Genomic DNA, 25,896 nt, shown 5'->3' with positions numbered 1-25,896 from the left:
TTTTAGGGTAGTGGTTTTACTTGTTTTCTCCCCTTGTAGTTCTGGAATTGATGTAGCTATTTTTATGTAAAGAAGTTCATTTTACAACGGGCATAACTAAGCAATAATTCTGTACTATAACACAGTAACACTGTAATTATAGGTGACACCTGCACAACATGAGTGTGTTTAAAAGCTAGAGGGCAAATACCAGAAACCTTTTTTGAACCCTGTGTGGATTGCAGGTATCCATTATGACTGCACGTAGGCTTATTTCAGTTACAGTGGTACCTGGAAACCTTTATCAGGGATCAGGACCCCACTGAGCTAAGTACTGTACAGAGAAATAACCAGGGGCCACTCAAGACAATCTGTCATCCCAGGCAAAACTTCACCCGAGGCCCACCTTCTACCATCTTAGAAGTTTGTAGAGAACCTCCAGCGCCTCCTCTACTGCTGTTGCCACCACCACTCCCAAACCTTAGGCAGCTGGCTGGGCCCTATGACAGATCCCAGGTGCAATACGACCCCCACACTGGCAGGGGGCAGCTCCCAGCCTGGTTAACAGGCAGCACAGACTGGTCCCCCAATGCCCTGCATGAAGTCACTTGGGCAGGGGGTGGCAGGCTCCTTCTCACTGGACAGAATGTGTGTGTGTGGGGGGGGGGGTCCCCTTCAGCCCCTGCATCCATGTAGGTGGCTCCCCCAGTCCAGCCACACATCTTGGCCCCTACACCACCTGTCCCCTGCCCAGCTCCCTGCTCTCCCCAGGTCATATCCCTTGCCAAGCTCTGAATTCAGCAGCCACAGTCTGCACCCCCTGCTCAGCCCCCCACACTAAGCAACCCCATTGCAACCCACAGCCCCTGCCCAGCCCCCCGCCCTCAGCACCCCAGCCCAGCCCACACTGCATGACCATCCCCCCGCACTAAGCAATCCCAGCTCACCCATTCGCTACCAGCCCCCCCCCACTCTGCTATCCTAGCCTGGCCCCCAGCAACCCTCGCACCATTCTGAATGAGCGCCTCGCTCTCAGGCTCGGAGCCCACATGGCGGCAGTGCATCCCGAGCCCAGACACGGTGGCGAGGAAGTGGCAGCAGTGATGTGGCATCCAGGGCAGGGGCCAAGGGCTGCCCAGGCAGCAGGGCTGTGGGGGCTGGGCACAGAGCAGCAGGTGCAGGCTGGGTGATGACATGGAGCGGGTGGGGCACTGTGCTTGGGGCCGAAGCCCCAGCAGTGCTTGTGGTGCTGCCAGGACCAGCCCTGAGCCTCTCAGTGCCTAAGCTGTGGCCACAAACATATTCGCACCAGGGGTGGGAGCAACTGGGGAAGGGGTGGGAGCACTTCCCTGGCAGCCCAGGAGGGAGTTTCCTGGTCCTTATAGTTTTAACTGGCAGCCTTCCCCTTCCTTGGGCAGCCCCCCTCCCTGCCAAACCTCATCCAATGCCACCACCAATCTGCCACCCTCAGAAATCTGCTGCCCTCAGCCTAGGCCTGCGTGCAGCTAAAGCGGCCTCTGCAAGTCTCAGAGACAATCCCGTTGGGGGGTCTGATCTTCAGCTAGTGCAACTTGACCTAGCTCAATTGTCTTCAATGCAGCTAGCCTATGCTGATTGCACCAGCTGAGGAGCTGACTCTTCGCGTCAGGCAGGATGTGACAAGTGGATAAAGCAGCCAAATGATGTAGAGGTGTGTTGGGAGGATGGGAGAACAGTCAAATGAACCGTGTTGAGCAGGAAAGCAGATTTCATAGCTTCCCACTTACTCCCTAATGCCAGACAGTGGTGAATGTGCTATTGCTCCTATTGACTACATGGGCTGCTGCTCCTTCCAAATGCACACACACACCTTGGCCATCAGAGCTGACGGGGTGCAGCAGGGAGCAGATGCTACATCCTCTCCAAAGATGGCAGAGCATGTGGATCTCACCATTGCCTGGAGCACAATGTTTCCCAGAACTCCCATCCTCATGGTGTGTCTGGGCTCCCTCTCCACCATAGAGCTGTGGCCATACGCTGCAACTGCGCTCTTCGTTTAAATCCCATCTGTTGCACAGCTGTGAAAATGAGTTTTATTAGTTACAAAATATCAAGCAGTAGTTCTGTGTGCGATGATTAGTTAGCAAAATATTTGCTATGGGATTAAGAGAGCATGAGGAAAAGCTCTAGTGAAAGATTCTACTGAGGATACCAGCAGCATGAGGATGTGTATTTGGGATTCATGAAGGAGACACTAGGCTTTAAAAATAAAGGATATTTGGGTCTGATTCTCCCCTGTTCTGCTTCTGGTGCAGTAATTTACACCAGTGCAAAGTGAGTGAACAGTGGGTGTAAAACAGCTGAATCAGCGTGGTAGGGTTTTACACTCATTTTGCCCTGGTGCAAATGACCACACAACGTGCAGGGCACTAGAGAATGAGGCTGTCTTGTGTTTTGTTTCCCTGCCTTTCTCCTTTCATGGATACACAAGCCTCCAGTTCCAATAGGCCTCTCTGCACTGGGTTCTGATTAGCGTCCCATTCCTCAATCTTCTGAAAAGCTGCCTTAGTCTAGGTATGAACTGATAATCCTGCTGCACTGGCAGTTAAAGTGGGATAGAATTTGGAAAGTAAGCTTTCAGAAATAACACACATCACTATTATAACCAATGGTTTAGCCAATGATACCCTCTGCTGAGGCTGACTCTGTCCTCTCTATACCCATTACCAGACACACAACCTGAAACTTCCCCCCAATGGACTAGTTGTCTTGCATATTTGACTGATAGATCTGCTAACTGCTAGCATTATCATTTATATTAAACCCCTATTTATGTTGAGTGGCTTCATCCGTTTCCCCACAGACATCACACATGGCATTTTATCACTGTTCCCAAACAATCCTCTACCGCTCCAGTGCAGCTGCTCAAAGCTCTCATCATGTTTTCCCCTCTTGTATTTTATTTCTTTCTGTTCCTATTTTGTCCCTTTCATTCTTCGCTTCTTCTGTTCAGTCTATCCCGGTCTGTACTGTTTGATGCTTGTCCCTCTTCCCTTCAGTTATTTCCGTTCTAGACTCACCTTTCCTACATCCCTGATTTAAAATGTAGCATTTCCTGATCTTTTGTTTGCTTTCCTCTTGTGTGTCATCCTCTGACTCTCTCTATGGAAAAAACTCAGTTGTTGCTAGGAATGTTTTGGGATGGAGATGAGCTCTCTTAAGGCCAGAAGAGGTTATCAGTAATCCTAGCTAGGGCAATGTTCACAATAGCTTTCATCTCCCTCTAGCTAATGCTCCTGAAAACATTTTCTGATTCCTAACTAGCTGATTCACCTTCAAAGTCCTGATCCCCTCTGTGAGAGTGGCATTGAGTGATCCTGGTCACTGGTCCTCTCTGGAGAGGGGCTTCTAGCACTTTGCAGTCTAGCTAGGAGATCTAAAGTTTGACTTGCACCTTGTGTAGTGATTGGTCCTCATTCAGAGTTGATGTACAGTGCTATCAGATCAGAATTCTCGAGTCACTTATACCATTTTACACCCTGCAGAGGTGTGAATGACCACACCAGGGGCAAGGCTGTGGGGGAATCAAGCCCCTAAGATATCTTTAACTCATCAGGTAAGTTACGTGTATCCAGAGACAGCTACAGGGAGATGCTTTCCCTTCCATTCCCTCTTTCTTTTATGGGTATGCAGGAAAAATGGGGAACTGGTTCAGTTTAAAAAAAGACCTGATCTGAACAGGCCTCAAATGTACTCTGCACCCAAACTTCCAACTCAACCTCAATGAGTGCTCAACTATAAATCCAAACCAAAGAAAAGATTTGCATGAAATCCTTGCAAAGCCAAGCCACTGAGTCTCACACACTTGTAGAATGTACCACTGCGTGCCTAACAGGACTTTCAGAGTGAAGCTTTGCTTTCCCATTGTTGGGCTTCCACTGGTAAGAAAAGACTGGTACTGTGAAAAATAACACAGATGAAAGGAATACAACACTAGACACTAGTTCCTTAGAGATGGGCCTGAGCTGCAAAGTCCATATACAGATTGAAAGTATCCTAAGACCTTGGGGTGTTTCGATCCAAAGGTTTTTTTCAGTCCATTAGATACAGGAGGGTGTTCAGCTCCAGCTTGTTGTTTTGGACCTGTTTCTAGTCATAACTTTATTTTCTTCACGTATTAATTTCACATGGTTTATAATGTCAATAATGACTGCTAAAAAAAAAGGCAGTTCCTCAGGGCCAGACGCAGGGCATCCACCCAGACACCAAAACTAGCAGGCACCTTTGGAGCTATATGTGAATATCCCCAATGGCTTATTGTTTAGCAGCAGCATCTTCTGCAACGCCCAGGGCACAGTTTCACACACACATTGATCTTATCAATGGTTTAAAGTTTTAACTTTACCTCTGGCCCTCATTTCCTCCAGCTGGTTATTAACTACCAGTTACTGTCTTCCAAGCCAGTCTTTTTTTGCAGCTGGTTGGTTTCCATAACACTTTCATTGAGAAGGTTTTGGGGCACAGGGCAAGGTGAAGGAGACTATCTCATACACTTGGTGGGTAGAGTACCAGTCGGGGATGTAGGAGACCCAAGTTTAAATCCATACTCTACCTGATTTGGTATAAGCTTGGATGAAAAAACTGTGCCCTGAAGCAGCAAATTGCAGTGGGATTTCTCACATTGCAGGTGAGCACCCAGGTAGTGCAGGGGCCATGAAAACATTGGAAAAGTTTTGTTTTTAGTCCAATAGGACATGAAAAGAAATCGTGAAACCTCAAAAGTGGCCATGAAATGGGACTGTCATTCGCCAGTCAGCTCTAGTCATTACTGAATAAGGACTCGATTGAGGCTTCAGTCTTAGGGCAGGTCTACACTTCCGCTTAAGTCAATCTAACTTAAAGCGCTTAGGTCGCTGTACCCTGTGTCACTCCGGGGGGTGAAAAAGACACTGAGAAGGAACTCAGGATGTGTCTACACTGCAATTAGACACCCGCGGCTGGCCCGTGCCAGCTGATTTGGGCTCACGGGGTTCAGGCTTGCAGGGCTGTTTAATTGCGATGTAGACATTCAGGCTCAGGCTGCAGCCTGAGCTCTGGGACCCTCCCACCTCACAGGATCCAGCCCGAGCCCAAACATCTACACTGCAATTAAACAGCCCCTCAACCCGAACCCCTTAACCTGTCAGCTGGCACAGGACAGCTGCGGTTGTCTACTTGCAGTGTAGACACACCCTCAGAGACTCGTTTCTTTCTTTGCTCCCAGAGATAGGTAGCTGATTTATGTCCTTTCCCGGGTGCAGCTTACTCTTCTGGCCAGCTTACTGGGGATTCAGAGCCAAGGCTCCCCCCATTTCCCACCCCTTTCCGGCCACTTGCTTTGGTGGGAGTCCTGGGCATGCAGTCCCTGGTCTCCCCCAGCACCTCAACCATCAGGCAGGGAGTTCGAGCATGACAGGATTCTCCCCTCCCTTTGCCCCCAGTATTCCCCTCTATGCCATATTAAGCTGGGTTACATTCTGGCCCTAAATAGATCCCTAAAGTGAGTGAGTGGCTTCACACTCCTATACAAGTCGAAGTGGCGATGAGTTAAAGAAAAAGCCTGCACTAGATTCTGCTCGCACCTACCCCAGTGTAAACTGGGAGTAACTCCACTGAAGTCAATGGAACTACAACATCGTAAAACTGGTGTGAGATCTGAATCAAGCCCACCATCTCTCTCACAATGTTACTTCCCACTTGAGGGCAGAATATCGTCTGGCCAACATAAGGATTTTCACATATACTGTTGTTTCTCTGTTGGAAATAATGAGAGGTCACAGCGAATAAATGAAACAAAACTATCCAGAGCCATAGAGGAGGAAGGTGGGGGAAGCAGATTTCCACACATTGCTTAACTTCCTGTTTTACAAAGTTCCTTTCTGTGATCTGAGTGCAGATGGAAAATTGCAGAGGTTTATGTGTCAGCAGCCCAGGGCACCCTCAGCACAGTGACCTCTTCCTCCCCCAGTATGGTACACTGAGCCACAAGGGCAGGAGGAGAGCTGGAGAGTGTGCTGCCTTGGGACTTTTCCAAAGCACAAAAATGTACTTTTGCTGGCTAAGTCAAAAGGGGGAGGGAGGGACAGGAAAGGAAGGGAATCCCCTGCACTCAGCAAGTTCCTGATCCCACTTCCATTGAAGTCAGTGGAAACAATCCCATTAACTTTAGTGGAAACTGGATTGCTCCTTTCATCTATAACTCAGAGCAGTTCGCTGCACTACAATACTGGAGTTCAGGCAGTATCATTCTCTGGGAAAAGGTCTGCCACACTGAGCCAGTTATTAATTATTTGTGCTACGATAGCACCCTGAGAGCCCCACTGACATTGTCCTGCCTTGTGCCAGGTGCTGCACAAACAGTAAGAGACCATTCATGCCCCAAAGAGTTTATTCCAGTCTACAGAGACATGAGGAGAAAGGAAGTATCATTATCCCTTTCTCACAGACTGCAAACTGAGGCACGGGTTAAATGACTTTGCTGAAGTCACACAAGGAGTCAGGAACTGAATGCAGATCTCTTAAGTCCCGCTCTAGTGCCTTACCCACAAGACTATCCTTCTCCTCCCCACCAACCCCCTAGATCCTAGGGAGACCATCCCTTTAATGAAACAACTGAAAGGAGACCAAGCTAATGGGCAGAAGCTCTCAGTTTCACAAACCAGCAAATGAAATACTATGGTGATTAACTTTCCTGCTCTAAGCACCCCTAATTCAAGCACCTGGGAAAAGACTGCAAGAGCTGCTTCAAATACCCAAAACAAACCAAACTCGTGCAGCCTGGGGGAGGAAAGGGTAAGCACAGCTCCAACTATAAACTCTCACAAGGCCACTCTTGGCACAAGCAATGGGTTGAAACTGCCCCAGCCCTTCATGTCTACACTGAAATTAAAAAGCCGCGGCTGGCCCGTGTCAGTTGACTTGGGCTCTCGAGGATTGGGCTAAGGGGCTGTTTAACTGTGCAGTAGACATCCAGACTTGGGCTGGAGCCTGGGCTCTAGGACCCTGTAAGGTGGGAAAGTCCCAGAACTTGGGCTCCACCCAAGCCCAAATGTCTACACCAAAGTTAAACAGCCCCTCAGTGCAAGCCCAAGACAGCTGACACGGGCCAGCCATGGGTGTTTAATTGCAGTATAGACATACCCTCAGTGGCCCCAGCTGCCAGTATGCACTCATGACTGGAAAATCCTCCTCCCTAACACTGATCTGCAGGTTCCATAGTCTGTAAGGTGCTGCCTTCTAAAAGTAGTGTCCACCTAGTTTTTTGGGTTGAGAAGTCAGGCGTCATTTGAATGATCACATGAGCTATAACAGGTGGGGTTACTAGGACCTGGAGGCGGGGAAGCTATAGGCTTTTCAACAGTGCATATCACCTCTCAAACATGAATCAGTTTATCCTCAGTGATACTTGGAGATAGGGAAGTACTAGTGATCCCATTTTACAGCTAAGGACCAGTGAGGTTTAGGACCAGTTTGGCTACCCTCACTCATACTGAATAGTACCTTACTCTGCAGGCACCCTCTCTGCTGTCAGTAGAACTACGCACAGAGTAATCAACTACCCAGCTGTAGGGCTGGCAGAATCAGGCCCTATGTGATTTGCATAACATCATAGAAGACATCCACAGAGGAGCTGGGAACTGAATCCAGCTTTTCTAAGGTTCAATCAAGCATCTTAGACACAAGCCCTTCCTCCCATGCTAGGGAGAGAAGCAGCGAGCTGACTTAGACATCAGTTACTGTTGTGTGGGTACTAGTACTCCATGGGAAAGAGACAGACAATGTTTTTGGAGGAATAACACTGGATCTTCCCAGGCTCCAATTATACTGTGGAATTTGGTACCATTTGATCCCTGCACTTGCATTAAATATGCATTGTTTGAGCATATGAATGATTTTCAGGCAATGCAATAATATTCATTGTAGGGATTTAAAAAAAAATCAGCCTGTCTGACTGATGAGCTGATTGAATACAGCTGCTGGCATGGTTTTCTGTGTGACTCTTACAGCAAAGGGACTAATATTGTTAAAGCACTTTCTTCTCTTAAGATAATCAACATACTATGGCAATTTAAAATACATGGATATGGTCTTTTATATGACCATGTGTGCTAGGAGGATCCACCGCACAGTTGCGTGCCCACCCATCCCAAACTGGGTGGGACAGTCCTGAAATGCAGAGTTCAAGTCCCGGTGCTGGGCTGAATAACTCTAGGACAGCATATGTCCCAGATTCCCTGCAGCACTGCTTTGCACTTGCCCGAGGCTCAGGGTGGCACTAGCCTCTTCCTGGTGAGGGTGAGGGGTGAGGTGGGCCTTAAGCTTCCCCTTTGCTACAAGGCCCTGTCCCCTGCTCCTCCTCTCCCCCCTAAGGCCCTGCCCCCTGGCGAAGCCAGAGTTGGGCAGTAGTAAGAGCTGCCCAGGGAGCCCAGGCCGCTGTGGGGAGTCCAGAACCCTCACCAGGAGCTGTGGAACTGATCTGCTGCATGACCTAGGTATGTCATTTGCCTCTTCTCCAAAACAGGGATAACAACATTTACCTGTCTTTCTAAAATTCTTTGAGATCTACGAATGAGAAGTGCTATGTAACAGCTAAGCATTATTGCGAAGATATTGAAATATTTGAGTTGTCTGGCTACCTGTTGGTTCCCCCAATACTTGGTTAACTTGCATGCCAACCAAACACAGGGGAGCTGCTATGTTGTAATGGCAATGCATGAAGAATGGCTTCTACAATGGTAATAATCCTAGGAATGGCATGGAATAAACATTGATATTATGTAGCACCCTTGTTGCCCCAGGTATTACAAAATGCTTTGTAAAAGTCATATTACATACACAGTATCAGTGCATCAGCCATTCAGAAGTGATGGAACTGCTGTGACAACAATCTCTGAAACACCATTTTAAGCGACAGCCCTTCCTGGAGTTGCATAATTCAACATGGCTGCAAGCGGCTGTTCTGAAGTACAGTCCTGAGTTCAATTTATCCCCGTTACTCATGTTTTTCCCATCTGTGAGTTCAGAAGTACTCTCAGTGTGGGGTTCTCTTGACTTCTTTCAAATAGCTGAAAATCAAGAAAGTCCAGGTCTCCACTTAGGTCTCCAGTTTGATTTGATAATTTGAAGTGCTGACCTCTAAACTTGAACATTTTGGGGTTCTCACCAAGCACATAAGATCTGTTTTATTTTTGGTTTCTTAAACCTTATTTGCTGATGAGCCCAATCCTGTGAGATGCTGCTGACCCCCCACGGTGAGCTGCTGAGTGCTCTTAACTTCCATTGACTGTAATGGCAGTCGAGAGCCTAGTCCTGTCACAGGCTGAGCACCAAAAGTGCTTTAATTCTTATACCTCCTCAGGTGTCCTTCAGAGACAAGACACAGATGAACTATCCAGCTACAGTGTTATGAGGTCTCTCTCTCCCAGCCATAGTTGAGTGCCTGACCCTAAGCCCGCTACTGTTTACAGTAGTGAGAGAAATCCGTCCACCCTTCCTAAAAAAAGGGGCTCAGTGACATCTTCTCTCTCCCAGGTCTTTAGGGGAATGAGGATTCCACTCTGACCCTCTCTAACCTCCACAGCACAAGTACTCTTCAATGTAAAAAGGCAGAATTAGGCACAAAGTTTGCATAAAACCAAAAGGGAGCGACCGTTATATAGCATTATACAAGCTCCACCACTCTATCCATGCCGCACTGTAAATCTACAAAAGTTATCCAAATGTCCTCAAAAATGGTCTCATTGCACCTTAATCAGAATATATTATTTTTGTCTGAAGCCATCTAGGACATGAATGTTATCTAATCTACCTCCGTCAATGCAGTGTTTTCATTGTAATGATTCAGAATGTTTACTTCATTGGGGCTAATTTCTAATTTCATGGCGATGCTGGATTGAAGGGCAGGAGAAACTCTGTGAGCAGTTCTTTTCTGATTTATACAGAAGATTATTTAAAGGAGTCCAAAAAACTTGTTCTTCAAAGTTGAGCTAGTGTTTTAAGAGTCCACAATATTTGGGACCAATTCTGGTCTCCCTTGTCTAGTATCACATTGATTATACTTGAGTTATTTCCATTTTACACTATCTTAAATGAAAGCAGAACCCAGCCCTAGCATAGGTTCCTTCCAAGAGCTTGTAATACATTGAACAATTATATTCACAAGAAATATCAATAGTAATAATACCTCGCTCATATCTTAATAATTAGTAAATAAATATTAACCTGATTCTCCACCTTTTTGCTCTTTATACCTGCCTGGCATCTGGTGTAAATCAGAGCAGCCTCAGGGCTGCTTTAACTTATGGTCAGCTTCCCATGCCCCATTATGGGCCCTGGACAACAGAATAACATGATGCAGCATGGTCAGACCACACTCCCTGCACCCCAACCTGGGAGGCTGGGAGCAGAGCTTGTGTAAAGCTGATAGGCCAGTTCTACACTAACTTGCGGGCCCCTACACAGGGAGCATTTTCAGAGGGTCATATCTGTTCCTTTTAAAGACCTTTAACACTGCCAGAGAGTGTGGCATAAAGGGGTCTGAGTATAAATCAGAATTGGGCCCAATATCTCTATAACTAGATCACCTTTTAGAATGGTCTGAAAAAAAGGAAATTTCTGCTTAGCCATAGGCCAGGAACAGTAAGAGTAGTGCATGGGTAATAACTCTATACAGAGGCAGTAAGGGAATTTCCTATTAACAGGGAGGTCCTTTTATGTCTCTCTCTACAATTATAAAAAAAGAATGAATCTGAGGGAGAGGCTGAGCAATGGGGCTGAGTAGAGCTTTGGAGAACTCCCAGGTACGTGTCTGCAGACCTGCCTGGGCCTGCCTGGGTGAAGGACAAGCATTCCATGGCAGGGAGAGTCGATGTTTTCTGATCTTTCAATCCCCACTGACTTCCGCTAAAGTCTCATAAAATAACAAGAGTCGGAGAAGGCTGAGATGTCAGAGATTTCGTAAACTGGGCCTTCAAAAATAAAAGCCAGTTGCAAGTTTTCAAGGCAAACCAAAAGAAAAAACCCACATAAATAGATTCATTTAGAAAAAGGAGAAAAAAGTATCTTGCCGTATAGTCCCCTTCTGCCACCTCAGCCCCTCCGCTCTGCCAGTGACACCTCATAGCCATCACAGCAGATGTGGAACTTGTGGAGAGATTGGAAGGAGCAAATAAATCAACATGGATACCTGACTTTAGTCAATCAATAGATCTTCAATCAGCTAGACCCTCACAGTCCCCTGAGCATGCACAGACCAAAAGCCAGATTGAAAAAGACTAAGGAAATCATAGAAATTAAATTCAGTGTTTTCATTGTAATGATTCAGAATGTTTACTCCATTGGGGCTAATTTCTAATTTCATGGCGATGCTGGATTGAAGGGCAGGAGAAACTCTGTGAGCAGTTCTTTTCTGATTTATATAGAAGATTATTTAAAGGAGTCCAAAAAACTTGTTCTTCAAAGTTGGGCTAGTGTGACCTGCATTGTCACAAACACATTTATACCCTTCTCCAAAATGGAAGGTTAGACATGGGGCAGGGATTGCCTTTTAGTTCTGATTTGTATAATGCCTAGCACAAAAGGCAGTCAATGGTGAGATTTTCAGTGTCAGGAGATTATTTCTTGAGGAGAGGAAGAACAACCTGAGGATTTGGCAACTTTGCCTCTTGTAGGAAGACAATCATTTCCATCACTGCCCCTAACCCAACCACACACAAACCCACCTTGATTTCACTAGCCGTGAGGGAGATGGGTCTACCTCAAAGGCTATAGGCCCCAGCACTCCTAATATCTTCAGAATCTCAGTGAACAAAACCACAGGAAATGTATCTAGGAAAGACGCAGTGTTTGGTTCCACCTGACCCAGGCTTTACTACCGTGGAGCTGCACAATGTAATCTAAACCCGACCTTCTCATCCGTGGTGGAGGGGAAATATTGCTCACAGTGAGAAAGTGTGGATTCTGTCTCTGAGTAGAGGTGGTCCTGATTCACCAGGATGCTTGCAACTTGGAGCGTTACCTCTGATTGGGAGTGCTATGGTGGAGAAGAAAAAAGCTTTCTAGGTTTCCACTACAGCCATGTCACAGGACTTCAAAATTTCTCCATGTTATAACTGATCAGCACAATTTTAACCACTGATGTGCTAACTTCTCCACTTCAGCTTCATTTATCACAAGTCATTTGTATGTCAAGGTTTGCACAAAAAAGGAGGGGACAACTAGAAGCTATTTAACTGATGGCTAAGCACAGAAGATTAGCATAATCATCTATGAGGCTATCTGTAACATATTCACCAGTTCTATAGTATTCTTCCTTAGAGTAACTGGAATCCAGTCAAATCTATCAATCAGACTGGAAACCTGGTCTTAAGGTTGGTCTGTGCTGCATTTGGACCAATGCCTTCTTCATTAGTCAACAGAGTGACTCCTGTCCTCAACAGCATCTCTACTGTTCTCATTCCACTATGGTGCTTCTTCACTCTTGCCGGTCTTCATGTCTGCTGTACCTCAGACTACAGTCCAGTCGGGTAGTTGGAAGGGGGGCGGGGCTAGAGAAATATCACCCAAACTCAAAAAATCCATATCACAGAATTGCCTTTACTGTAAACTTAAAACAAAAATGGCTCTTTAAAACAAAAACAAAACAACCTACAAGGACACCTTTCTAGAGGCCAAACAGCTGAATGTTAGCTGACCATTTACTGCTCAAAGACAGACCGATTGTAAACAAAATCGAGGGGGTTGAAGGTGACCCTCCTAAGGAAGGCTATTAAAGTTTATGCTCCCTGTAACTTGAAAGCCACAAACATTGAAAGAACCGTCTGTATTAAAGCATGGCTGGGATCATGTTCATTAGCTGGTTGGCTGTAAATACAGACTCCCTTTCCAGCACAAAAGGTAATGCATGTCAGCTCAAACCATCACAAGCAGGTTTGTGTAAATATTTACTGTGCTGTTCAGACTGCTGTCATTTAAGGCTCTTGATGCCTCACAAATACGTTTGAAAATGAACTGGCAAGTTCTCGAAAACAGCGTCAAAAGGCAGCTATAGTATTGTACAGGAAAAGCAAGCTACATTCTGCTTTCATACATGACTGCAGAGCTTTTGATTGGGTACAGGTTTAACCCTCCTGAAATCAGAATTTTGAATTTGTGACCTTTCATCCAGACAGGATTTTTTCTTCTTCTTCTTTTCTTTAGATGCTGGGAAAAAAGTCCCATGAGCTTTTCACTTGGGATGGTGGTGTTGTAAAATTTCCAGCAGCACTTTTTTCTTGTTTAAAGTTTGGAAGGGAGAAACCCTGGTGCTTTGGGGCATAAAAAAACCACCTCTAGCCAATAGGGGGTTAGGACAAAACTTCCCCTGTGGGCAAGTTTCCCATAATTGCTCACTTCAGAATTTCTTGCAACTTCTTCCACAGCATTTGGTAATGGCCCCTCTTGGAAGCGGAACAGTGGGTTAGATGGATCACAGGTCTGATCAGATTTGGCATTTCCCGTATGATTAATCATCGTTTGTTCAGCACCAACCATGAGCATTACCTAATACAGGACATAAAATGAAGACAGTTCCCATCCCAAGGACTTTACAATTCAATGTGAATAAAAGGTACAAATTGACAATTCAAGAGGCCGACGGCTTCAGTGTATCCACAGAACTACTACAGCACAAGTGATGTAAGTGCAAGCTTTGCCACTCTTCACTGCCAACATGCCTCACCACTCGGGTGACCAGATGCCCCTATTTTATAGGGACAGTCCCGATATTTGAGGCTTTGTCTTCTATGGGTGCCTGTTCCCCCCACCCCCATCCTGATTTTTTTCACACTTGCTCTCTGGTCACCCTACTCACTACTGGCTTGCAGGGACTGCCTCCAGCAGCCACAGTGTAGACCAGCCTCCCTGCTCTAACAACCACAGTGTTGCTAATTGGTGTCAATTGTAGAGATGTTTTCTGTGATGTGGATGCTGCTCGACTAGGAAATGGAATGAAATCTCCAGACTGATTTCTAGTAGTCCATGGAACACTTCAATATAATTTCAAGATCATCAGGGGTTAATGCAGTGACCACTTCCAGTTGTTATTCTGGTTAATATGGGAGTGAGTAAAATGGAGTATGGCATCAGTGGCTGCTAAAATAATTTAGTTCATGAATGAAAACCTATAGCAGACGTTAATTTATGAAACTACCTGAGACCTTGTAACCTGCTGAAAAACACATCCTGTGTGTTGGGTTGCTTTACTTTAGGGTATGTCTACACTTAAAGAGTTTTTGCGCAGTAAGTTTCACCGGTGATAGGGAACTGGTGAAAGTAAAGTGCTGGTTTGTGTACTCATTCTATTCCTCATGTGTCAGAGAGTGTTTACACTACCAGCACTTCCATTGCTAATGAGAGCAGCGCTGTAGGGCAGCTATCCCACAGCGCAGCTCTCTTGATAGGTCTTGTGGGAACGGGGGGTGAGCAGAAGGCATTCTGAGTCCCTGCTCTGTGCCCCGTGTGGCCCTGCTTCATGTCTCAGGCATTTTTTTTAAAACCTCCTGCTGTCTGGCTGCTTTCCCTGCCACATCTACAAGCAAAGGGAAAGGGAGCTTCAAACTTCCCGGGGCTTACAGGGGGAGGGGCGGACATCCGTTTACCAGGCATCAGAGCAGCAGAGATGCTAGGCAGAGTGGTTGCTTTTGTAACTGTGGGATATCCTTCGGAGGCCAAAGGGTGTTTACACTGGTAGAATGTGTCTTCACTTTCACAACAGCGCATAAAGAATAGCACTAAGAGCTATATGCCTCTCGTGAAGGTGGTTTTCTTTTTGCAGTGAAACTTCTGAGTTTCAGCGCAAAAAGTCATTAACAAGTGTAGATGCTCCCACGGGTTTTAGAACAAAAAAGGGACTTTTTGCACTTTAAATGGTAAGTGTAGACATAGCCTAAGTTAACCTATCAGAAAAGAAATGTCACCACAACCTACAGGACTTTTTTATGCCACACTAAATTGGTGATCCCAAAAATTCACATATAAAGAAGCAAGGCCACAGGGCTTCCATATGATATCATAGTTCAGTGATGTTTCTTGGACTTGTCTTTTGGGATTGTAGGAAAGGTTGGGCCAAGTTTAAGCAAAAAAGCAGAAAACCCAAATGCCAAACTTGGAAAAAAAAGTTTGCATCCAAACAGTAAAGATCAATACTAAACTGGTATGTCTCTCCCCCATTCAGGCTACACAGGCTCTAGAAGTCACCACAGCCTTAGGACTAGAGTAATAATAATAATACACTACATTTATGTGTTGGCAAGGAGTCACTCCCATTCTGAGGCCAGGCCTACACTCACTTCAGTGTAACTATGTCACTCAGGGATGTGAAAAATCCACACCCCTGAGCGTCATAATTATACCGACCTTAACCCCTCATGCAGACAGTGCTATATCAGTGGGAGAGTTTCACCCACCAAGATAGCTACCGCCTCTCACAGAGGTGGAGTTAAACTAATGGGAGAGCTCTCTCCTGTCAGCTTAGAGTATCTTTACCAGGAGCGCTGCAGTGGCACAACTGCATCAGTGTAGACCTGCCCTCAGTTGTTGGAGAGGAAGGATTAAGAGGGAACTCAGTAAGGGTAGCAGAGGGCTCCACATTGTAGAAACCAGGACCATAGGACAGCATCCTTCCTCTGCTGTTGATCACATGTATGGAAGAGATTCCCTGCTATAGCTTATGTGACACCAAGAAAGGTTTAATTTGTAAAAGCCACAAAGGAAGAATTGTTAGACTAGTCATTTTCAAATTAATGTCCATGGAACACAAGTGGTCCCTGGAGTCCTTCCTTTTGGTCCCCAAGATGAAACAAGCAGTGGGATTTTAAAGTGTTATGAGATAAATGGGTCTTTGGCAGAATCTCTGCCAAAGAATCCCTTGAGGTCCTTTCTAATCCTATGATTCTATGAAAGTCTTCCATAGGGAAAAAAAAAGATGAAAAAGTCACAGAGTTAGGTATGTGAATGTGTCCGGTGCTCCTGGGATCTGATTAACCAAAGATTATTTGTTTTGATGATGTGAGGAGTCTGTCTCATGTTTCATTGGTTGAATATATTGTAATTCAATGTGCTGTCAGAACACTGGCACGAACTGGTTTTTGCTAAGGCCTACTGAAATGGGCACTGTCAGCAGAGAGCTGCACATTGTCTTGACGCTACCTATCAGGACAGCTAAGGATTCCCCTGTCTATGCACTCTGATCTCAGTTTTGACCTTAGCCTAGCCTGGATCTTGATTACCTTGGCCCAGGCCCAACCCTACACCTAGCTGTGACCCACTTTCCAACCGCTAGGCCTGATTATCAGGGGGCAGTGCCTGACACAGTGTGTTCTGCTATCCTCATCAGTGTAATTGCCCCTTGGGGCACCATTAAAGCCAGCAGAAATTAGAGCAGGCACTGAGCAGCTCTAAATTGAGCCGGGGCTGGTTCAGCTGCATGTTCTGAGAAAGTGAATAGGTGGCTTAGACTATAGCCATCTTTGCCTCTCCCACCCCAAGCTGCACAAGTTCTGATCAGGTGCAAATGTGGATAGAGCCCATGATCTTGGGCTGCGATTTTGTGTCACTTCAGAGAAGAGATGAGCCAATTTCATTGCTGATATTGCAAATACAAGAGGCCACAACATCACGTCCACGAATCTGAAAACTTAGATGCTTAGACAGTGATGGGAGCAGTGGTTTCACACTTAAGAGGAGAGGAGCAGCACAGAAACCAAAAGCCCATAGCATACTTGCACCTCTGAGTCACCCTTACTATGTTTGCTTACAAGCCCACTTGTTTTGAGCTCCCCCAGTGCTAACTTAAGGCACGTCTACTCTGCACACTTCTTTCAACAGCATATGCACATAGCCCTCCGAGCAGGAGTATAAATAGCAGGGTGGCTGGTGAGGCACAGTAGAGGTGAGTAAAGACAAGCCTGAAGGGTGTGTGTATGCACCAGAGTACATACCCTGCCTGGCTCTCTTCTCGCCCAAGCCATGTCTTCCTGTCTACACTGCTATTTTTAGCAGTGTAGTGTTCCACTGCCTCCCTGCTGCTGGAGCCTTTCCCTGCTGTAGGAAAAGACTTCCCCAGTGGGGAAAGGCTCTGGCAGGGGGCTGGCAATGGGAAAAGCTTGGGTAGCTCCCTGCTGCAGAGCCTATTCCCACCACAGGGAAAGACCCAGGCAGTGGGGAAAGTCTCTACCAGCTCCCTGCTGCTGGAGCCTTTCCACACAGCAGCGAAAGACTATGGCAGTGGGGAAAAACTCTGGCAGGGAGATTTCCCCACAGCTTCCCCACTGTCAGAGCTCTAGCAACGGGGGGAACTGCAGAAGACTCTTCCTGCTGCCTCCCAGCTGCTGGAGTCTGTCACTGATATGTAGCTACACACCACACTGAGCATGCAGCCTGCTTTTTACTGCAGCATGAAGCTACATACACCTTACTTGCCATCGCCAGTGGTGCACAATGCAGATGTAGCCTTAGTGACTGTAAATTTCTTCCATATGCGGCACTGTATAATTAGTCAAGTGCATTATGGGGTTATTTTGGCTTCCCCTGAAGTACTGGCCCCTATGGGAGGCAAGGCTCCATCTCCACAGCTAGTGTAAATCAGCATCATTCCATTCCAAGTCAACAGAGCAATACCAGTTTATACCAGCTGATGATCTGGCCCAGGATACTTAATTTGATAGGCCAATGGTCTTAGCTGGCATGGCAAATCCTGTGATCCCGCTTTCCCAGCCTGTATGCTGCACAAAAAATAGCCCCCCTAAGAAGCCAGCCATTCGCAACCCAGCACACGAGTCATTGTTCGGCATGTTGTTTGTTTTGAGACATGGAACAAGCACGGCAGCCCGCGCACATAATTCAGTATTTCAACTGCAGAATGTAGGTAATTTCCATTTGAGGTAGGGCTCTGTCACTCACAAGTCACAGCTCTGCCAACTGTATAAACAGAACAGCCCCGCTCTTAGTATTCATTAATGGCTCACCCATTATTCCAACTCAAGGAAAACAGACCTGCAGTGCATAAGTCAGTGTTCTGCTGTTCACTGTGTTGAATGGTGACAGAAACCTTATTTTAAAGAAGACAAAAGCATAGGTCTGAAGGGCTCTGCTCACCCAGCCTGTCTCCCCTGACAGGGTTAAATCAGAGGAGGCTAAATCCAGCAGCCTCTGTTGTTCTGAGTGCTTTGTGTTGTTATTATATAGGCAATAAATAGCCAAAATATCGCTAGAGCAAGAGAACAGCACTAGTCCTATTTCAGGAAGCATAAAAACCACTGCTGTGCCTGTGCACACTATATATGGTATGTGATCAATACACCACTCGAAAACATACATAAGCAGTAAATACAGACCTCTGAATGGCTGAGGGAATTGCCAAGGAGTGACAGAGTCTCTTACATTTAAGTCACTTGGCCAAATCCAGTAGTGACCCAAAATCCTTAGGCTAACTCAGTCCAGTGGAAGCACAGAAACCATTATCTCAACTGGCAATATTGCTGGCAATCTCAGCAGAGGTCCAGGATTGAATGGGCCGTAGACACAGAGGCTGGACTAACTATGCTGTCATTTGTAAAGGTGACCCCTCCACATCAGGGGTGGAGACACGCTGGCAAGGCAATATAGGGAAACCCGCCCTGTTACTGCTGGGGAATACCTGTTCTGTGGAGTGAGGACTTCAGTCTCCAGGATTGTCAGTCAAACTATCAGTGCAAAATGCAAACGCTCTTCCAAACAGGTCTACATTCCAAAAGTGGAGAGTGCACAACAGAAGCTGCAGGAAATAAAAGAGACACCTAAGAACTTTTAGGGAACACACATATTATTTCTTGTAGTTGCTCATCAGGAGAGCAATAATGCAGAATAACAGCATGCTGCCGTGCTGGCTGTTATGTATAGAGGGCTTAGCTAGAAAGGGTCATAATTATAATTCTTAGTACTTATCCAGCTGTTAATCTCAAAAGTACTCTACAAAGGATCATTAGCCCTACTTCCCAGGTCCGAAGCTGGGGCTAAGTGATTTGCCCAAGCTCACACAGCAAATATGTAGCAAAGCTAGGCATCGAAACCAGATTTCCTGATGGCCAATCCTTGTGTCCGGGCAACCTCTTCTTTTAAATGATAAACTCTACTTTAATTTTCAGTGCTATCAACCCAGTCTTTTTAATCTATACACACTGAAAATTCAAATCTATGTTTTGCATTTTTGAATGAAAAGAATTCCAGTTGTTATGGGGCCAGAAATGCATTTTACAAGGTAAATGTTCAGAATATGGCACAGAAAGAGAGAGGTGCAATTTTCCTTTAAGCTGCTCCAGATGCTTTTTTGGCTGTTCTAACTAGCAGTGCAATTGTACATGAACACATTGTCAGTTAGTATAATTGGCAATACCGGACAGGGTCGTGTGCCCGGATGCATCATTCTCAATTGCGAACTCTGTTAGAGTGCAACTGGCAATTGCAAGACGGACAGTGTCATTGCAACAGATGGTCATCGTACACCTGGGTTTACTACTGCTGTACATCTATGTTAAGTTCATCTACCGTAGCTCTCTTGGCCAACTCCCCTGCTGGATATCCGGGCAGCTGTGTAACTGTAGCAAGGCTAGTGAGGGTGGGGCTGCTGTTGTACTGTCCTGGGCCCTCTGACTTCATCCCTTACCTCAACAGTGATTTTGAGAATTCCCTTTTTAGATTCCTTTTACACTGCATGGTTATATAATTCCCATGCAGAAAGCAGCTGGGGAGCCCATGCCTGGTAAAAATAGGAGAGCTGCTGGTTGGCCCCCACTTGTGCAGTGCAAGTTGAGGAGTTGCCAAAACAGTGACATCATCCAACTCTCAGGGGAGTCCACAGGATAGTAAGAGAGTGTAAGAAAGTCCTGGTCCTTTTAATACTGGCTTAACTCTTGCACTCCTGGCCCTTCCCAAGCTACCAGCTGACTGAATAGGGATAAATTAGTTAGACAGACACCTGCATACTCATATTCAGCTGTGATGTAAATGGGTGCAGCTCCACCGAAGAGGCATGCCTTCTTATCATCCAGGCAAAACCCAAATGGACGTAGCATCCTTGCAGAGCGAGTGCTACCTGGATCGATCTCTAACTAGGTGCTTAAAACAGTCTGGCTGGATTTTTTCTTATTCCAGGACTGTCTCCAAAGGGTTAACAGTCCTTATAAGGTCATTTTAAACATTTCCAGATTAAACGCTTTCCTTAAGCACTGAGGTTTTTATGTTAATATTTACCGTAATGTCATGGTAAGTTAGCAACTGCACCTTCCCTTCTATAGGGTCTGCAGACCTCCTGTTGATGTCAAATATGGTGCCACCTTCCCAACAATATGTCTGCCTCCATCAATAGGCTCAGAAATCCCAATATAATTAAGATTTCAAATCCCCTTTTCTGTTCATACTGCACATGGTAAGAGATGGTTCAATTATCTTCTAAGTTCTGGATGTTTAGGCTTTTGGAGTAAACACAATAGGGGAAAGTTTTCTTTTAAACTACCCTGGTGAGCCAACCTAACCAGCTCTACCTAATGATTGCCCTCTGTTGGGGGAATCCATGGCTGCCCCTTTAAGGCACCTTTTCTGCCTGTTTTGTCCTGCCTCAGTAGTGCAACACAGGAGGAGTCAGGGCCCTTAAGAAGCCAAAAAAAGAATTTGGCCCTTAAGAGCCTAAAAACAAAATTCTTATTTCTTTACTCTCCTCAGCTCTCTAAAAAGTCCAAAGTAGCCAGACAGCTGGATCAAGTTAAAAATACAATTGTGGAGAAACCTCCCTGTAAATAGTTTTCTTTTCTCTTCAGTTTGAAATAGAACATTATGCTTCTCCTTTGGATACCACCCACCTGCTTTTTCCTATTGGCATGCGGGGGGGATGTGCTCCTTGTTCCTCAGGCAGTGACAAATTAACAATGTCCGTTCCAAAGACATGCATGGAAAGGGAGTAATTTCCTCAGAAAGGGAAACCTCTTTTATTACTCAGAGTGCCTGTCTCTGCCCTGATATTTCATTTTTTCCGATTTACATAATGTCCATCAACGGCTGTTGATAGCATCCCTCATCCGAATCATTAAAAGTGGGCAGGAACAGGGTAGCAAGGGAATCACCTGTTTTTGCTGCAGGTTGGCAGGAACTAATGTGTGAAAAGAAACAATTTATTTCCCCAATTAAAAGTGAGAATTGAATCTGCGGATAGTGATTTACATTTAAATACCAACTTTGTTCCAAAATCATGTGCACTTATGGGTCCTGCAAATATTCACAACTCATGCTGATAAAATCTTCACAGCACATGGTGTATTTTATAACTATGTACCTATGGCTTGCTTCAAGCATCACTCACATATGTTAATTTCAGGTTTCAGAGTAGCAGCCGTGTTAGTCTGTATCCGCAAAAAGAACAGGAGTACTTGTGGCACCTTAGAGACTAACAAATTTATTAGAGCATAAGCTTTCGTGGACTACAGCCCACTTCTTCGGATGCATTATGCATCCGAAGAAGTGGGTTGTAGTCCACGAAAGCTTATGCTCTAATAAATTTGTTAGTCTCTAAGGTGCCACAAGTACTCCTGTTCTTTTCACATATGTTAATGTTTACCGTAATGTCATGGTAAGTTAGCAACTGCCCCTTCCCTTCTATAGGGTCTGCAGACCTCCTGTTGGAGGGGAGGGATAGCTCAGTGGCTTGAGCATTGGCCTACTAAATCCAGGGTTGTGAGCCCAGCCCTTGAGGGGTCCACTTAGAGATCTGGGGCAAAATCAGTACTTGGTCCTGCTAGTGAAGGCAGGGGGCTGGACTTGATGATCTTTCAAGGTCCCTTCCAGTTCTGGGAGATAGGTTTTTTTTTTTTTTTATAAAGTTAATGGAGATACCCTTTCTTCTCTGGGGTGGGGTCAAGCACCCAGGCTGTTGGACAGCACACTGTAATGGACATGGAATTAGGAATCATGTAGCCAGTTAAGGTACAAGGAAAGTTTTAGGTAGACCCAGTGTAATTACTCTCTAAATATGGTTATATTTAAGGAAGGTTTTAACAGTGGGAGACAACCCCTACTGTAAGGTTTAGAGACACTGCTGGTGCTGTACCTCTATCTGCAAAATGTGAACAGCACTGAGCTCAGATGAATGCTGTTTACCTGCTACAGGAATCAACCAGGCGAGCCTTAGATGTTTTTTATTTGGAATTAGCCAAATATAGAGGGAGTTTAGGTAAGGTGATGTCTATAACATGACCGTCGATAGCTGTTCCTGTAGAGCTTAAAGTCATTTGTATGATATCTTGTGACATTCTGGCTCCTCAGTGTGCGTTAGTTGGACTTTGTGAACTGACTCAAGTAAGTGCAGATATCTTTGCCTTTTAAGGTAATCTGGAAAGAGGCGGTACTGAAGAATGGATTAAATCCCACTCTCTTTGAGATTACACCAGTGACACTGAGGTAAATTGTCCCAATGAGTCTAAAATTATTGTCTCCATTTTCCTACTCAGCTGTGGTGTTCATCAGGCCAAATGTCTTGGCACTAGTCTGTTCGCTGCGAGGGAAGGAATTGGGGGAAGGAGGAGGGATATTAAGGAAGGGCTTTGGAGTTTGTTGTGGAGACTTGAAAAATGATGGTGAAAGGAACATGTTACATTAATTTGAAGCACAGAGGTTTTCAAAAGGTTGCTTGGCTACCTCTCTGAGATACAGTTGCAGCTTGTCATATAATATTTTCCAAACTCTAGGTAGGCTTAAACAGGGGAATGATCTCAGGCTCCTGGTAGTTCTGGTTCTGGAACCTGGTCTATCACTTTCTAGGTGGACAGGTGTTAAGAGAGCACTGGGAACTAGAGCGCTCAACCCTGTGGTCAAGGTGAGAGGAGACTGCTTCCCATCATTCAATGGTGACACATCTAGTACCATCAAGGAAAAATTCTGAACAGCTCTAGAGAGGAGGGTATGAGTGGATAATTGGCATGTCTGAGGAGATGAGTGCTTAAGTGCAGTCCTGATTATGCTAATGAGGAATTAAACTTTGTGTTCCATACTTCAGGCTTACTCCTCTTTCCACTAGGCAGAAGTAACTTGACTGCTGCAGAGAATCACTGTCTTTGATGCAGAATTGGGTTCCCCTGTACCTCTTTAACTGCTCATCCCTTCAGTTTGTACTCATGTGTAGCACCATGCCTGCATCGTGCACGATCAAGCCTCAAATGAGAAGTGTATGGGAAATATATGGGAAACACCATGAATAGCTTTACATGGAGTGTGTGTGGGGAAGCGAGGGGACCTAGTGAGTGGTGGAAAGAAGAGTAGGAGTAAATTTGTGGACATTTCAAGATGTCTTTCTTTCTTCACTCTTTCTACTCTTTTATCCCTAAATGGACCCCAAACTTGAGAAGTTTCAGATTCTAGAGCACCTCCTAAAAGTTACATGATTTCAGTCCTGCCATCATAGTTAACTACATAGCTACAAAGATCATGGTTGAGATAGTTAATCAAGGCAATATTGTAAGGCACCTTTAACTAGAATATATAATATTTATCTGTCACACACAAAAAATTACATTAAAAGGTCATTATTAATATTGCAAAGTCAAGCAAGCACTCAAAAGTTCAGAAATGCAGAATTAAGGTTACCTGTATAACCTTAATTTGATGCTCTTGTGCCATATGCATTATTATTATATGATCATATAGTATTTTGTCCACAGCAGCCCACCTCATTCAGTGCACAGAATGGACCATGCTCACTGAATGAGCAGCTATTCAATATTTTCTTTTCTCCTCATTGTTCAATGTGTGTCCCCAGGCCTTATTCACTGCACGCTATTCCAGCCCTGCCCTGAAGACAGAATTAAGTTCCTCGTAGACTTTTCTATAGAGATCATCAATATAGTATCTGAAAGCTTCTCAAGCATTCATTAACTTATTTTCACAAGGCTCCTGTGAGATAAGGGGGTGATATCATCCCCATTTTACAGATGAGGAACTGAGGCACAGAGAAATTAAGGTAAAAAATATTCACTAATATTGTGTGTCCAATGTAAGATGCCCACAGCCTGATTTTTTAGAGCACTTAGCATTATATAATACTTCATGTGTGCAAAGCACAGCTCCCATTGACTTTAGTTGTGGCTGTGAGTGCTCAGCACTTCTGCAAATCAGACCCAAGAATCTCAAATCAGGCACCCAGAAAATGAGGTACACACAATTAATGACCATGTATAAAAACTCTGGTTAAGTGACTTGACTAGCAACACATAGGAATTCTGTGGCAGGGGCAGGATAGCATCTCATTCTCCAGGACAGTGTTCAACTGCCTTAATGATGAATCCATCCTTTCTGCAGTTCCCTGCCTCATTCATTACATGTCTTTTAGCTTCTGCAATAGGGGTCCTACAAACAAGTCTCTTTTGCTACTTAATTGTGATTCTCCCCCAGAGCAGGTCCATCTAGTGCACTGAACGAAGGAGGGGCCCTGTGAAAGAAAATAATATATGATCATGGAATTAAAGACTATAACCTTTAGATCCATCACACAGACTTCTACTGCGTAAGCTAATGGAGTAGTAAGTGATAGCACTAGTAAGTTGTCATCTTTGTGGACCAGCACTAGAGGGGGATGAGACACTCAATTTGCCTGTGGGTTTTACAGATACTTGTGGACAGTAGAGGAATGGTGAGACTCAGCAATCTTGGGTTCTATTCCAGGTGCTGGATGGAAGTGTTCTGTAGTGGGCACAGACTCTTCTGCCCATTGTCCCCTTCCCCCACCCCTCCAAATAACCCCTTGTGCTTCAACCTGTCCCTGGTCCACTCCAGGCCTGTATTTTCTCCACTCCTGACTCCCCATCCCAGTCTCATTCTCACCACCTATTCAGTCTCCATTCCTCAGACTTCTCATCCCGTCTCCAGGAACTGCTCTATTTAATACTGGGCTCTTCAATCTAGCAAGAAAGGAATAGCATGATTCAATGGCTTGTGCCTCTATCTGTTCCATCTTATCTATTTTATTATCTATCATATATATATATAATCAGAAACTGTAGGTGACAATGATTCTGTTCAAAAATTAATAAATAAAGGTGAAAATTGATTAAGGCTAAATTGGGTGAAGTCATGCCTCAGTTTCCCATCTTACAGCCTGTCATGGCTGATTCCACACTCTGGCACTTCAAATGCAGAAGGTGGGGGCCCGCAAGGATTCTAAAAATTTATATTTGCCACTCCAGGATTGTATTAAACTCCCAAGGTTACAGCTTTTCTCTAACCTTGGCTTGGTAAATGCTGCCACCACCCAAATGCAAAAAACCCCTCGGACCCAGGAAGGAGTACTTGAGAATTCCTCCCTGTGGGGTACCCTCAAACCCTTTCACCACCACCCCCACTCCGGGGAAGAGCTGAGAAAGAAAACAAAGGAAATTAGCTGTTGCTGCCAGCTAATCAAACCACGTGCACAAACCTCTTAGGACACCAAATATCCAATCCTGTTCTTAAAAAAGGTAAATTTTATTAAAAACTAAAAGAAAGAAAATACATCTGGAACTTAGGCTTTTGCTAGATTTTAAAAGAGCAATTCCAAAAATTAAGCACCCAAAATAGCTTTCTTGGGGGTTCAGCTTAAAGGTTACAAGCAAACAAAAGCATCTGGGGTTAGCACAGAGGAGTCCACAAGCCAAAATAAAGAAATAAACCTGATTACGTTTAGCTAGACATTCCTAATTTACCTACATATTTGGGGAGTTTCAAATAAGTAATTCTAGGTATGATCCAATGATTTCTCATACCTGACTTAAAGCTTTACACAGCATTCCTGCTGCCCTCTGTTCCCCTCTTTCCCAGAGAGACACAACAGACACAAAGGGGAAGCTTCTTTTCCCATTTTAAAAAGTT

General features: G+C 45.1%; 1 long non-coding RNA gene across 1 annotated transcript; it reads right to left on the bottom strand.

The window, feature by feature from the left end:
- Positions 1-25,896, bottom strand: LOC122173576 (uncharacterized). The gene is made up of 4 exons (XR_006174152.2): positions 25,791-25,896; positions 24,874-24,950; positions 18,671-18,787; positions 1-2,036 (listed from the first exon to the last, which is right to left on the bottom strand). It is a non-coding gene; the product is annotated as an uncharacterized LOC122173576 (long non-coding RNA).

Source organism: Chrysemys picta, chromosome 3 (genome assembly GCF_011386835.1).
Source record: "Chrysemys picta bellii isolate R12L10 chromosome 3, ASM1138683v2, whole genome shotgun sequence".
In the NCBI taxonomy this organism is placed as follows: Eukaryota; Metazoa; Chordata; order Testudines; family Emydidae; genus Chrysemys; species Chrysemys picta.
Note: the sequence above shows the minus strand (reverse complement) of the source record. Positions and strands in the feature narration are given on the sequence as shown.